Below are 12,661 nucleotides of genomic sequence, written 5' to 3'. Positions count from 1 at the left end.
ATAAAATATTTCTGGAGGGGGCCAGCAGGTGGCATGGTGGTTAAGGACACTGGACTCCCACATGGCCAACCAGGGTTTGCTTTCTCACATTCTCTCTGGCAGCTTGCTTTCTCACATTCTCTCTCTCTCACTCACTCTGTCCCTTTCTGGTCAAATTAAAATAAATAAATAAAGTTAAATAAAAGAATTCTTATATATAGGCCTACCACGGTACAAGTCCTGAACCTGGTGGCTTGCTTTCTCACTTTCCCTCTCTCTCTCACTCTGTCCCTCTCTGGTCAAATTAAGAGAAATAAATAAATAAATAAAGCTAAATAAAACAATTCTTAAATTTTTTATGTGATTATCTCTCTTGGTTTGAGGTGTATGAGTAATTTTAGTTTTTTTCTTCATTCCTTTCTGTATTTTCCAAGTCTTCTGCTCATAAGTGAACAGAATATATTTTCATTTGATTTTCTCCTCTTAGAGAAGCAGTGGGCCTTGAACGAGCAGAGGGTGATCTCTGAGAAGCCAGGGTTGGATTTGCTGCTTTTCTGGGCCTTGGAATAAAATATGGAAGGTGGAATACTGGAGAAATGTCATAGCAGAAAGCCAGGTAAACTGTCCAATGTGTCATTAGCTGGAACAGACCAACAAGAGACATTCCAGGTGTAAACCCAAAGACCTAGATGAAGTCCAAAGACTGGGGGTAGGGAGTGTGTCACACGCCCCCAGACAAACAGAAGGGAAACTGCATGGCTTTGTCCAGAGTACCTGAATTTCATGTAGGGACCGGAAGGGAGTCATTGATGTGCCAGCTCAATGGTGACAACCTCCATAAGCATAGACATATTGGCAAACATAATCACAGCAGCCGTAGTGGTGCCTTGAGTGCTCTGTACAGCCTGCGTCATTGTCCTCTCCCAGCACGACTGCCCGCGTGCTGCCTTATAAAGGCTGTGCACAATGATCTTGGCAAACCTCTTCTATAATCTCTAGGACCAGCAGCTGTGATAACAGAGGAGCTACCGTCTGGAAGAGCCGCAGGCTGGTGAGATGCAGGAAACGTAAGCTCAAGGCCACCAAGTGGTGGAAGGGTACGTAAAGGCAGCAGCAGTGGCTGCTGGGGAGCTTGGAGTCAGACTGCTGCGTTGTTACTCTGCCCTTTGGAATCCCCAAGGCTGATGAGGGTTAGGCCCACACGGTCTTGTCATAACCTCTTTGACTTTTCCAGTCAACTTCATCTGGCAGAGGTGCCTCATCCCTGTATGTGGCTATCTGCTGCTGGACTCCTTTGTTCGTCATTGGGAGCTTCTGTAGGAGTAGAATCAGAATGCTCTGGGCTCTTGAGAGTCATGTACCTTTTCTCTACATGTTCTAAAAGCCGCTTTCTTTTCTTTGGAGAAGTTTATTTACTGAGAGAGGAGAGAGAGATGGGAAAATGACACCTTCTACAGGGTCTTGACACCACTCCCACTGTCAGCCAACACTGGAGCAGGGGCATGCACATGGCTGGCATACTCAGGGAGGTTTGCTGATGTGAACCCAGAACTTTCTTCTCATGTGGATCAGCCTCTCACAGGGTTCCACTTTATGGCTGTGCCACTGACTGGCCTCAAAAACTGCTTTCTCTCTCTCTCTCTCTCTTTTTTTTTTTTTAAGAGATAGAGATCTTCTCTATAGGGCACATGTACTCATTGGAGAGACAGAGAGAGACAGAGAGAGAGAAAACGAGAAATCATCCCCTAGTGGGAATGACCATGCTGCAGTCCCTTCTCCTCCAGTTTCCTCTCAGGATTTGAGCACACATGCACATGCACCCAGCATGAGTTTTAAACCACTGGATCTGGGACTCGAACCGTGGTTGACTATGTGGGAGTCCAGCAATGTAACTATTATGTCATCTGCTGGTCCCTCTTTTTCTTAAAAGAATTATTCATTTAAATTTATTTAATATTATTTTTCTTCAATTTGACCAGAGGGAGAGAGAGAGAGAAAGTGAGATAGCAAGCCATCAGGTCTGGAACTCAAACCATGGTCATCCATGTGGGAGTTCAGTGCCTTAAGCACTATGCCACTTGCCAGCCCCCAAAAACTGCTTTCTTAAGAATCCAGGATAGGGGCCTATAGGTGGCATGGTGGTTAAGGGTGCTGGACTCCCACATGGCCGACTGCGGTTCAAGTCCCAGACCTGGCAGCTTGCTTTCTCACTTTCTCTTTCTCTCTCTCTCTCTCACTCTGTCCCTCTCTGGCCAAATTAAAATAAATAAGTAAGTCAGCAAATAAAGTTAAATAAGAAAGAATCCAGGATAAATGTCTGAGCCAGTTGTCTAGACTTTGTGTCTTTGGCCATCTTGCAATGGGCCTTTCTAGACAAGATACTATTTCTTTTTATTTTATTTAATATTTTTTTAGATTTTTGTCATAGGGAGTGTGTGCTTGCTGGAGAGAGGCAGAGAGAGGGAAAGTGAGAAATCACTCCCTATGGGGGAGGGCCACATTGCAATCCCTTTCCCTCATTCTCCTCCTGGGATTTTGGGCACAGGTGCACACATGCCTGGTGGATTCTCAGGTCTCCAGGTCTGGGACTCAAACTGCAGTCATCTCCATGGGAATCCAGTGCTATAACCACCATACCACCCGCCGGCCCCAAAGTATGCTATTTTATTCCTGCCACGTGTCAGTCTCCTGTGGGTCACAATGAAGATTAGAAGCATAGTAAGTTTGTTTTCTCTTCTAGATTACATGAGAGAAAATTGTCTGCAAGTCAATCATTTATCAAGCCTTTGTGCCTTAAATTCTTAATTTTAATTCCTTCAGTGAATGAGCATGTCATCTAAATTCTGTGGTGACTTCTTTTCTTTAGGCCCCAGGCTCAGAGGCAGAATCTGCAGATGCTATTATGTGTTGTGCAGTTGGGGTTGCCATGGTGCTGGAAATGGCCTGTAAATTCTGAAATCCTGTGATTGCACTGGTGGCACTCAGAGAGAGGATGATGTGCTAGGTGTGGATTAGGGTTATGTGTAGATTTAGCCAACCCGCGTCACTGAAGATGTGACTGGTTGGTTTGCGTCATCTTTGCATCCTAATCTGACCACTTCCTTGACTGTCAATTGACTGAGTTAGAATCGATTGTTCCAAAAGCCAGATAACCCACTTGGTAAAAGGATGTAAACTCAAAGCTGATGAAGTTCTTTCTGGCCTTGGTCATTCATCACACTTACAAACTCTGCTGCTACCAATTAACCAAGAAGTCCCTCTGGATTTGGGGCTGGTGACTATAAATCTCCAAAAATGCATTGCCACCCATTTAGCTCAGCGTCTTCTAGCCCTCTGCTTCCCCCAGCGGCAGACTCCTGGCCCCATTATTAGCCATGCACATTAGGATGTGGGACAGAGCCTACCACTAGTCAGGAGGACACCTCAGGAAAGGAGCTTGATTGTACCCCATTTTCCACTCTGTCCCTTCACTTCTAAAGCAGTTGGACAGCAATTTGTCAGAGACACATTAATTACAGACAGACTAGGAAGTATGTAAATTCCTTCATGCCTCTTCTCTGTACGTGACTTCCAAGTCCTAATAAAGGGAGAGGAGCTAGGTAGCCATGGTTGTACAATATTAGGTAATTTTACCCACTAGCCAAAGATAATTGAATAAGGAGACAGGCCTTGCCCATGCTGTGTTGATCAGAATCTCTAGAATTTGGTCCAGCGTCTCAGTGCCCGAGACTGAGAGCCCCAGTGCATTTTCAGGGATGAGCAGCCGTTGGAAAACCTTTCCACTTAGGTCTGCTTTTGGATCATGCCTCTTGGACTTGGAGATGAACTCTGGCTCTCCTAGCATCTGCCTTGTGTATGCTCACATGGACTCACCGAATCCACTTGTTCTACTTTGGCCTCCTTGGTAGAAGATCCACTTGTCCAGGATGCTTATCTTAGCTGTGGCCCCCAGGTGGCCTTCTCCTGGCCCTACTCTTTCTTAAGCTCTACAGCAAATAACCAAGGCATTGGAATGACTTGCACAAAGACTCGGAAGGAGGATAGGGAATAATAGAAGAAACGCATTCTGTTGGGAAGTAGATTCTACTCACTGTGCTTGCTGGGCAGACTCTTCTGGCTCTCCTTACTCACAAAGGGTGTCTCCTCTGGAACGGCTATGCAGCTGCCCCCCACCACGCATGTCATGCACGTGTTGAATCTGGAGGCCCAGGGAAAAGGCTTTTCCGCACTGTTGACTCAGCCCAGGAATCAGGAATGGGAGTGAAGGCCCATATGCAGGGATCTAAATGTTAAATTCATGAATCAAGTTCCCTAACTGTTACATAAAATGTTCTGTCCTCTCACTTTGACAAATATAGCTTTACAATAAGAAAACAATAAAATATTTGTATTTGGCTTTGGCTTTTATTTTCAGAAAGTTGGCAAAATATCAAAGACAACTTTAATACTTTGACTTTAATTATTATTGCACATGTCTAGATGCTTCAGTAATGAGTTGGTGATGTTTATGAGAGTAGAAATGACAAATATAATTCATAAATTATTCTATATTTAGTTAACCATTATTTTCATTTGCTGCATTCCAGCAAACACATTACTTACATCTTTTTTGTTTTTGAGAGGTTTTTGCTATAGGGTGTGTGCGCTCTCCAGAAAGACAGAGACAAAAAGTGAGAAATCACCCCTCAGGGGGGATGGCCATGCCGCAATCCCCTCTCCTCCATTCTCCTCTCAGGATCTTGGGCACGCACGCACATGCGCCTGGCATGAGTTTAAGCCACCGGATCTGGAACTCAAATCACGGTTGACTACATGGGAGTCTAGTGACGTAGCCATTACACCAACTGCTGGTCCCTTATATATATATATATATATATATTTCACATTATTTACGTCTTATAAGCAAACTTTTTTACACAGTTTATGTTCTGCTGACACTAATGCCAAGTTAGACAATTTTTTTCTTTTTAAAATGTATTTGTTTGTTCCATGAGCAAAAGACACAAAGAAGGGAGGGAGTAGAGAAAGCACCATCAAAAAGATCTTGATGCTGTCATCCACCCTCAGCTTCAGACCCCCCTGAAACATGGGCACATGTGTGCCCTGTGAGTTCAGGACAGTCTCTGGACACAGACCCAGAACTTCCCATGTGGGACTTCATGGAGCATCGTGCCCTTATCACTGCACTACCATCAGGCCCCTTTAAAACTTTCCTTGTATTATCATTGTAGTTCTTAGATAATTTTTTTAAGAATTATTTGATTTAACTTTTTTAAAAATTTATTTTAATTTGATCAGAGAGGGACAGAGTGAGAAAAAGAGAGAGAGAGAGTGAGAACGCAAGGCTCCACAAGTCCGGGACTTGAACTGCATTTGGCCATGTGAGAGTCTAATACCCTTAACCATCATGTCACCAGCCAGCCCCCTTAGATAATTGTTTCTTATTAATTCCAACATGGCAGAATTTCATTCTGTTGAGACAATAGCAACTGGAATTTTCATAAAATTATTAAAGCAGTATTTAGGTTAGGAAATAAGCCCCAAACTTCATATACCAGAACCAAACATTGTAATGTGGTTGTGTATGACGAATGATCTTTATTGCAAAATGTATTGCAACATATTTAATGTTAAATTATTATTATTTATTTAATTAAATTAAGTAATTAATTATTATTATTACTACTATTTTAATTTGACCAGAGAGAGAGAGGGAAAGTGAGAAAGCAAGACACCAGGTCCAGGACTCAAACTGCAGTTGAACACATGGGAGTCCAGCACCTTAACCATCATGCAACCTGCTGGCCCCAACTTATTTAATTTTTTTTTCAGAAATGTTTGATATAGGGCACATACACTTGCCAGAGAGACAGAGAACAACAGAGCGCCAGAAAATGAGAAATTCGCCGCCTCCCCACCCCCGGGAGATGGCCATGCTACAATCCCTTCTCCTCCATTCTCTTCTCAGGACTTTGGGCATGCATGCACATGCACCCAGTGTGAGTTTCAAGCCGCTGGGTCTGGGACTCAAACCATGGTCCACTATGTGGGAGTCCAGTAGCCATTATGCCATCTGCTGGTTCCAACATATTTCATGTTTATCATGTAAATTACTATTAATTGAATTACAGTCTTCTCCAGCTCTGAAAGCAATAGGTAGAGCCACCGAGCAACATAATTAATTGGGATTATGCTTAAGTATTATATCTAGACCTACTTAGAGACATGCACTTAAGAGTATGAGTTGTGTAATATTGTGTGTTCCTCATCTGCCATATGCAACTGTTGTGAAAACCAGACTAATTCATAACTCCCTTCCCATCTTGACTTGAACAAAACGCACCCAAGACTCCTAGGGTGTAATGTTTCTCTATGCAAGAATCTGTTGTATTTCTGCTACTTGAGGATTTGACAAACTGATCAAGCGGCCTTTCTATTCCCTAAGATCTTCCCCTGGCCAAATCCCCTCCACTGTGCAGTAGTGTCTACCCTCAAATCTCTAGGATGCCCAGACATGGCCACCTTTGTTCAGCAGTGGCCAGGACTTGGAGTGACGTGTCTCCCCCAGGCCTGACAAATGTTAGTCCTGGCTGTGGAAGTGTACAATACTGATTCGTGCTGTGCTGATGTACGTGGTCAAAACACCCACGTGTTCCTTAATACATGTGTTTTGGGCTGTCTGATGGCCTGGGGGTTAAGGAAGGCAGATCCCACATGGCCCATCACAAGGTTTGCGTCCCAGCTTCTGCAGCTTGAAAAACATGCTGGGCATGTTGCACGTATGTCCCAAGTCCTGACAGAGTGGAAAAATGGAGAAGGGATTGTAGTGTGACCATATGTCATTAGAGGCTTTCTCTCTCTCTCCCTCTTTGTCTCTCTGCCTCTCCCTAGCGAGCATACAGGTGTTGGGGCAGGGGAAAATACATGTGTTTCATGTTTCTGATGGTCACGTATGAAGCTCATGGAAGGGACGTTTTGTGTCCTGGTATTTTCAGAAAGACCCCTTCTGTTGTGGTATAGAAACAGCCTGTTTCCCGCAGGGAATGGAGCGACAGATACTACGGGTGCATCTACCAGGTTCCAGGCCCTGTACTAGGCCCACCCTTGTTTCTGTCCTGCCTATCCTCCTCCCCTTCTTTCATTGCTCATTCAGTCCTCCCCTACCTTTGTTTTTCCTTTCTTTTTTCCACCCTTATCCACTCCCTTCTTTCTTTTCTTCCTTGGAAAAGAACCACACACAAATAATAAAAGATTCCAACCCTCATATTGCTGCAGCCTGGAGAGCCCTGGGCAGGACTGGAGAGCAGTACCTTGGCTGAGCAGAAGAAACGGTTTCAGCAGAACCTGCGGTTCCTGGGAGCTTGTGGGATGAGAGGCCTTGGGGGAGGGCGAGACAGGCCTCTTGAGTTCCTCTCCGATGAAACTCAGCTCCAGGGGTGATTAATGCCCTTTGCTATCGTCACTTAGACTCTTGGTTCTTGGAGCGCTGGGGTAAGGGAGGCAAAGGCTTATCCTTCAAAGACAAGTTCAGGGTGCTCAACAAACTGAATTTAAGATAACTTTCTAGATACTAACTGTACCTCATGTACTGAGCAGAAGACTGATATCGTAGTTACCTACATGTTCCTCTCTTTTGAAAAAACGTGTTTCTTTCCTTGTCAGAATCTAGAGGAGATGCTGCCCCAGAAGCCCACAGGACCCGCAGTCAGGCCTAGCTTAGTCTTTCTGCGGGAAAGAAAGAATGGTGGGAGGAACACCCAGCACAAGGTGCCCCTGGTAGCTAAGAGGATTTTAACATCCTTCCTCCTGCAAGTCGAAAAAAAAAACCAAAAAATCAAAATCAAACCCATCTGTGCATTGTGTGTGTGTGTGTGTGTGTGTGTGTGTACAGACATGTGTGTGGCTTCACAGGGTAGCTTCATTTCCTAGAGCTTCCATAACAAATCAAGGGCTTAAGACAGAAAGAAATTCCTTCTCTCACACTTATGAAGGCTGAGTCAGAATTCAAGGTGCTGACTGGGCAACGCTTCTTTTGGAGGCCCTAGGGGAGATCCTTCCTTACCTCTTCCTAGCATTCTGTGTTTGCTGACAATCGTTGGTGTCCCTGCCTCTGTTGTCACTCAGCCTACTTCCCTGTATCTTCTGTATCTGTATGTATCTACTCCTTTTCAGTTGTTGTTTTTAAATTTTTACTATAGAGCACGTGCACTTGCTGGAGAGAGGGAGAGAGAGAGAGAGAGACAGAGAAGAAGCATCCCTTAGAGAGGAAAGCCATGCCTCAATCCCTTCTCTTCCATTCTCCTCTCGGTATCTTAGGCACACAGGCACATGCACCAGGCATAAGTTTTAAGTTGCTGGGTCTGGGGCTCGAATTGTAGTCAGCTACATGAGAGAGTCCAGTGACGTAACTATTACACCATTTGCTGGTCCATGCTCCCAGTATGTTTATCAAGCCACCATGTCTGAGACTTGAACCACACATTGGCCATGTGGAATCCAGCTGCCTTAACCACAGTGACACCGACCGACCCACTTCTTCTTTTCTTTTTTTGGTGGGGAGAGGTTTTTGCCTTTGGGCACAGGCACTTGCCAGAGAGAGAGAGAGATAGACAGTGAGAGGGAAAGTGAGAAATCACCTCCCAAGGAGATGGCCACAAAGTCATCCCTTGTCCTCCATTCTCCTTGTGGGATCTTGGGCATGCAAACACATGTGCCGGGAGTGATTTCAAGCCACTGGGTCCAGGACTTGAACCATGATCAGCCATGTGGGAGTCATGTGATAGAACCACTATGCCATCTGCTGGTCCCTCTCTTATAGTTGTATTGGATTTAGGACCCATCCTAATGCAGACCTCTTCTTGACTAATAATATCTACAAGGATCCTATTGCCAAATGAAGTCACAAATTTGGGGGAACAGTATTTAACCCAGGATTAAAACAGACAGCTAAGACTATTGTGAAATGCATCCCCAATTCAGGCATTACATGTGAAAAATATGCATCTTAAATTCTGTAAATATGCTTCTTACACACACTCACGTGCATGTGTGTGTACACGTGCTCACACACACGGTTCAACAATGTAGGTAAATAATTTGTCCTCAAAAGTTACTGTGAGAGACTAGCAGGTGGTGTGGTGGTTAAGGCAATGGACTCTCTCACATGGTTGACTGTGGTTCGAGTCCTGGACCTGGTTTGCTTTCCCACTCCCACCCTCCCATGTCTCTCTCTGGTGTCCTATAGCAAATTAAAGATAATAATAATAATAAAAATGAATAAACTTAAATAATTCTTTATTTAAAAAGTTGCCATGATAATCTTTTTTTTTAAGTAAAAGAAAGGGTGGAATTTAATTTTATTTACAGGATGTAGCAAGGTATGAAATTCCACATAGAAATAAGAAACCTGTTTGGAGGACAAACTTCATATAGTATGTACAGTTTGGAACTGTTCGGGTAGAGTTTCATTGTAAAAAGTGCTACAATAACAGCCACATTTAAAAAGAGTTCTTGGTAGAGAAACAGTAAGACAGACTGATACCAAACACAGCACAGAACAAACCCCTCTGCGCCTCAGCTGTGCAAGCTAGAAGTTAAAGGCTCCAGGAGTCCCATCCTGCACTTGGAAGGTGCAGCCGTCAGAGGTAGTTCCGGGCAAAACATTCTGGTCTTCCTCTTCCTCTTCAGAGAAATACTTTTCAATCAAGTTTAATGAAGCCTTGTGCACAGGCTCGTTTTCATGGTTTTGTAGGGATTCAGTTTTATCCAGGCCTCCACATTCTTCAATCATTATACTAAGTTTCTCAGTTTCTCCCAGCTTCTCAGCAGCCTGAATGATACTTGAAATGGCATCCAAGATCACCAGAATAATTCTGGTATCTTTTGCAGGTAAGAGGTTCATCAACGATTCTATGATGCCACAGTGGACGAGGTATAGTCTGCTCCACTGTTCCACCGCTCGTGTAGGTGGTCACGGCCCACACAACCTCCTTCTGCGTCTTAAAGTCAGCCTTGGAGAGCACGCTGACAAGGAACGGGACTAACCCGTGATTCACAACCTGCTGGATCTGGTCCTGCCCACCGGTGGTGATGTTGGACATTGTCCACGTAGCTTCCTTCTGAATATTCGTTTTGGAGTTAGTTAGCAGGCTGGGGAAGACGGCGAGTGCTCCAGCATCTATCACCACCTGGGTCTGCTCATCTGTCCCAGTGACAATGTTACCTATGGCTCTTAGGGCAGGGGTCACAATGGGCAATTCAGTAGCTCTGAGAAGCTTCACAAGTTGGGGACCAATTCCTGTTTTCACAACCATTTCAATCCATTCATTTGGACCATCACTAAGGTAGGAAATAGCCCAGCGGGAATCTGCTAATACTTTGGGATCATCGTGATGCAGAAGACAAACTAAAGTAGGAAGAATCTGCTCAACAGCATCTAGCAGAGGTGCGGGATTCTTGTTGCGGCAGAGGTTTGAAAGTGTCCAAGTAAGGTTATGTAAGTGACCAAAATGTCCAAGTAAGGTTACATAAGATGACTTATCAGGAACTGCAAGGAGAGCCAACAGCGGGTCAGCTGCTCCATACCTGACAACCAGGTCCCGGAAAACTGAGCCATCCCTGCAATGTCTCCTAGAGCCCACACAGCTTGTTCACTGCTGTGCGCGTGGGGAGAGGCCAACAGAGAAATGAACGCTGGGATAGCACCTCCATCCAGCACAGCCTTGGTCAGTTCTGACGTCAAGAAGAAATGCTAGTGAGTGCCCTTGCAGATCCAAACTGGATGGGACTACAATCATTTCTGCCCAAGAAGGACACAGATTTTGGAATCAACCCAGCCTGGATGGTTTGTCTATGGGGGGCTGTTTTTCCCTAGAAAGCAGCTTCCTAGCAGCTTGAGTAGCCTGGAGTGGCTTTCCAAATTGTCGCCATTAATGTCTTTGACAATGTCTTCAACGGCCCAATTTACAGTGCCCTGGTTGTTTCGCTTTTCCTGCAGTGGGGAAGTAACATCATCGGGAAATGAGCTTACATTTCGCCTTTTCAGCATCTGGTCATCCTTCTTAGCTTTTCTCAGCTCCACGCTAACTTCTATTCTTCACTGCCTCATTGCCATACTGTCTTTTCCTTTGTTCTTGAATCTGTTCAGATGGGCAGCTGGTGAATTTGCATCCTCATTGGTGGACATGGTTATGAGACGAAGGGAGAAAGCTGCACGGACAGCTCGGGCTCCCACAAGAGGCAGCGTGGGGCTCACAGGCTGCGGATCCACTGCCCTCCAGACATCCACCACGGCTCAGCCTTAAAATGGTGTCTTTTTTTTTTTTAAGAATTATTTTTATTATTTAATTTTATTTACTTATTTTAATTTGATCAGAGGGGGACAGGGGGAGGGAGCGAAAGTTAGAGAGAGGGAAAGTGAGAAAGGAAGCCGCCAGGTCCGGGACTCAAACTGTGGTTGGCCATGTGGGAGTCCAACATTCTTAACCATTACCCCAAAGTGTCAAAGTAAGGTTACATAAGATGACATATCAGGAACTGCAAGGAGAGCCAACAGCGGGTCAACAGCTCCATACTTGAGAACCAGGTCCCGGAAAACTGAACCATCCCCGTGATGTTTCCTAGAGCCCACACCGCTTGTTCACTGCTGTGCGTGTGGCTCCATCGTGATCGTCTTTTGAATGTTGATCTGAAGTTGAGCTGCTTCAACTCTGATGACCGGAAGTACTTAACATTCTCCTAAATAGTTGAGTTTTAAGTAATGGATTTACTCAGGAATGCTATCATTTGTCTTAGTTCATTTAGTTGGGGGATAACGGTCATGAAAATGCTTGGCAAACAGGGAACCAGCAGTTAGCGTAATGGCTATGTCGCTGGACTCCCATGTAGTCGACCACAGTTTGCGTCCCAGACCTGGTGGCTTAGAACTCACGCTGGGCATGTGTGCGTGCGTGCCCAAGATCCCGAGAGGAGAATGGAGGAGAAGGGATTGCGGACCATCTCCCCTGGGGGGTAATTTCTCGCTTTCTGTCTCTATGTCTCTCTCTGTCTGTCTGGCGAGCGCACGTGCCCTATAGTGAAAACTTCTCAAAAAAAAAAAATGCTTTGCAAACAGTCAAATACGATACAGATAAAGATGAATACGTGGTTTTGCCCATTTTATGCGCTTAGGGAAGCCCATTCACCCCGCAGACAGATGTGAGAATGGTGGACTTTGAGAGGTCATAGTAATTTCCTGTAAAAATCCTTTATCACTTAATAAAAGAAAATTCCTCCTGGCTCATAAACACAAACGCTGTTCTTCATCAGGGAGTCCAGCAGCCCCTCTGGGTTAATGTGTTTTAGAGCCCTACACATGGGTTTCGTCTATGGAAGAAGAGACTCTGTATTTGATTATAATTTCACATACTATAGGATTTTGCATATTGTTTTGCAGTGGGTCAATGATTTCAAGAAGGGTTAATGGAACTTTATGCCTGGAAGGAAATTTATTCATTATCTCCTTTTTTTATTTTTTTAAAATAATAATAGAGGCCTGGAGAGAAGTAGCTGGTGGTCTATGAGCAGAGGAGTTATAAGCAGATTTGTTCTGAAGAGAAACTAAAGCAGTTTCTCTCAGGCTCGACTCCCCGTCATGCTGCTAGGGTAGGAGTGGCACACCTTCCCCCATCTAGTCGTCCTGATA

The 12,661-nt window shown here is 44.7% G+C and overlaps 1 pseudogene; it reads right to left on the bottom strand.

The window, feature by feature from the left end:
- Positions 1 to 9,565: 9,565 nt before the first annotated feature.
- On the bottom strand, positions 9,566 to 11,164 carry LOC102501186 (importin subunit alpha-1 pseudogene; annotated as a pseudogene).
- Positions 11,165 to 12,661: the final 1,497 nt, after the last annotated feature.

Source organism: Tupaia chinensis, unplaced genomic scaffold (assembly GCF_000334495.1).
Source record: "Tupaia chinensis unplaced genomic scaffold, TupChi_1.0 Scaffold000113_1, whole genome shotgun sequence".
Lineage (NCBI taxonomy): Eukaryota > Metazoa > Chordata > Mammalia > Scandentia > Tupaiidae > Tupaia > Tupaia belangeri.
Note: the sequence above shows the minus strand (reverse complement) of the source record. Positions and strands in the feature narration are given on the sequence as shown.